The 3,329-nt window shown below is 40.6% G+C and overlaps 1 pseudogene; it reads right to left on the reverse strand.

The window, feature by feature from the left end:
• Window positions 1-391: 391 nt before the first annotated feature.
• Window positions 392-2,684, reverse strand: LOC124975741 (pinin-like; annotated as a pseudogene).
• Window positions 2,685-3,329: the final 645 nt, after the last annotated feature.

Here is a 3,329-nt window from a genome sequence, read left to right on the forward strand (position 1 = left end):
CAAAAATAATGAAAGAAATGCACATTTATTTCTACAAAAGCAGTGTATGATACAGAATTAGAAGGGAACAGACTTAAAGATTTACCTATTAAAATATACAGATTCTTACTGAAGAGTATAGGGTATTTAAAAAAGATGACAAGGGATGTTAATCTTTTTTATTATTATTATTTTACATATTTTGGAACCTCACATAATTTTGATAAATAACTCTTACAAAATTATGCAAAAGTATAAGAATGTCTGGTAAACAAACAGTCTGTATTTTCCAAAAAGATTTTTTACAACATGCAATTTTTAAGGCAGTGTCCTCCCTACAAGGAAAGGTAATTCTTTTATTCATCAAGAAATCTTCTGCAAATAATAGGCTAAGAAAGCCCGACTTCTTCCATTAATGCCTTTTGTCTTTCCTGTCTGATTTTCATTCTCTTTCTCACTTCTTGAAGATCTTTTGCCTGATCAACTGCTCTATGATGTAGACCTCTTTCTGTCAGACTGGGAATTCTTATCCTTTGATCCTTTTGTATCTCTACTACTACCACCTTTTGAAGATTCATGACTTCTCTCTGGTCCTGAAGTATCCCTTCACTTCCAATCCACACTCCTTCTGTGCTTTCTATCTCTATTATGCCCCTGGCCCCTACTTAGAATTTTTCTCTCACTATCACTAGCAGTGCTGCTGTTGCTATCTCTGCTGCTGCTACCACTTGTACTGGAGTTACTACTGGAACTGCTTCAACTGCTACTACTGCCACTGCTGGAACTGCTTCCATTGCTGCTACTGGTTGAACTGCTACTAGTACTACTATTGTTGCTGCTTTGACTTCTGCCCTTGGTTGTTTTATTTCTAGCTAGACCTCTATTTCTGCTTCTAGTTTTGGTTTTGCTTTTGCTTTCTGAATGTGTTGTCAAGATTGGCTCTACTGGCACCTCAGTGAGTTTGACAGTCTCTAAAGAAAACTCCTTCCACTCAGGTAGTAAATTCCCTTGCTCCTGAGTAACCTGAGGTGGTGGCTGTAAAACAGCTAATGGCAAAGTCTCAGGCTGAGAGAGAGGCTGGGGTTGAAGTATTGTTTGGGACTGAGGCTGAGATTGGGTTTGGGGTTGGGGTTGGGTTTGGGGCTGGGGTTGGGGCTGGGGTTGAGGCTGAGGCTGAGGTTGAGACTGGGATTGGGGCTGGGGTTGGAGTTGGGACTGGGGCTGGAGTTGAGACTGAGGTTGAGTCACAGGCTTAGGTTGGGGTTCAGATTCTTTTTCTTCTTTTTCCTCAGATTCCTCTTCCATTTCTAGAGCACTAACATTCTCTTTTCCAGGAGACAGAGATTTATATCCTTTATCTGGCTCAATGTCAAATTCCATCTCTGGCTCCAATTCTTTGCTAGTTTCATTTTCTGAAAGCTCTATACTTTCAACTTGATTAGTTACCATCACTTCCTGCTCAGCAATTACATTTTTGACATTCTCAACCATCTCTAGCACATCCATAACTTCTTCAGGCTGACTATCTTGCTGCTTCTCACTTTCCCTTACCTCAGTTTCCTCCTCCATTTTAACCTCCATTTCCTGATTTTGTTCCTCTTCCTCCTGTCCTTTCTCTGTATCCCTATGAACTATACCGACTTCCTTTTCCTCTTCCTCTCCTGCTTCCTCTATTTCTACATCATTGTGCTGATTACCTGTCTCCTCCAACTCTTCCTCTCGCTGAGCCACCTTACCCTCTTCTTGTTCCACCTTCTGTTCATTATACACCACCTGATGCTCTTTTTCCTTCATTGATTGTCTTCTAGGCCTAGCCTCCATTTTATTTATATGTTCTGCAAAGTTGATGTGTCTACCTTCAAATAAAGCATTCATTTTTCTATGAATTCTGTGATTTTCTACAAATTTCTATTTTCTATGAATTTTTATGATTCTTCTATTAGTTTTTGGGTAGCTGGACACATTCTGCCATGTATATAGAATAAATGGGGCTTTGTCTTAGTTCTTATGTATTTAATTATTTTGGCATTATGCTCATTCCACTCTTCTTGCAGTTGCGCAAGCTCAACCTTCTGTTCCAAAAGCCACAATTCTGTCTGTTTAGCATGTCTCTCTTCAAATAGTTCTCTCCTCTCATTTTCAACTTGCTTTCTCTCTTCTTCAGCCTGAACTTCAAGTTTTTGTTCAATTTCCTGGCATCTCTTTTGCCTTTCAGTAACAACAGTGGACTCTTCTTTAAATTTTTGAAGGGTGCCCATCAACAAGCCAAATATTCGTCGGTTCCTTTGCTTTCCCTTTTCATCCATATTTTGACTCTGGATAAGGTCTCAATGTGTGTGCTCTTTGGAAGTAGCTACAACTGAAGACTGCAGCGCTGGCTTTTTAACATCGTCATCCTCTGGGTCACTTTCTTGGCGTGATTCTCTTCTTGTCCATCACTCCCTGGCCAGCCTACTGACTGCCCCTTCAAGGTCTCTCTGTTTGGCTGGGAGTCCTCCTCCACTATCTGAGAATTCACACCTCAGCAATAAACTACCACATCCTCTACCTCCACCAGGACCAGAAAGGGCCAGCAATCTGGCTTGGATCAGCCTCATGTCATTCGGATCTCTCCGGGTGAGCTTGTGAATATTCTCATCCACATTCTTTAGGCCCTCTTTGGCTTTTTCTAGCTGTTCCTGCAAAGTTCTCACTGCGACTGCCATCTTCTCCCTGCAGCAAACTTCCTGCCCAATTCTTTTAGATCTCCTCATATACCCCTTATAATGGAAGGAGAGCATCCATAAGACTCTCATAAGGGGAGAACCCTGTCTGCCTGCCTATCTAATAAGTCTATACCTAATTCATTTTGTTGTAGTTTTTATTTTTTCTGCATTTAAAAATTATTTGTTCTTTTTAGATATACATGATAGTAGAATGTATTTTGACATATTATACATATCTTAACAAAGCAACTGGCAACATTTGTTCCCTACGTAGGTGGATTTCCTGATACGGTTTACTTAGTTGTAACTTTAGAGTTTGGTTCATTCATTCAACACTCCCAGAGCTCTGGGGATGGTATGTAGTATGTAACTTCCAGGTAATCTTCAAGCCCTTTGCCACTAACTGTACCATCTCATCCATGAATGTTAGCCCATTATCCAATCCCATGGTGATTGGGATTCCAAATCAGGGAATGATTTCCTTTAGATTGGGCCCATTCATATTTATGGCCTTCTCTGTGTAAGGAAGGTCTCTACCCAGACAGAGAAAGTACACGCAAAGACCAGCAAATATTTATAATCCTAAACCTGGTGGGGGAGCTCAGTAAAGTACACAACTATAACTTCAAATGGGGCCCATGCAAC

Source organism: Sciurus carolinensis, unplaced genomic scaffold (assembly GCF_902686445.1).
Source record: "Sciurus carolinensis unplaced genomic scaffold, mSciCar1.2, whole genome shotgun sequence".
Taxonomy (NCBI): domain Eukaryota; kingdom Metazoa; phylum Chordata; class Mammalia; order Rodentia; family Sciuridae; genus Sciurus; species Sciurus carolinensis.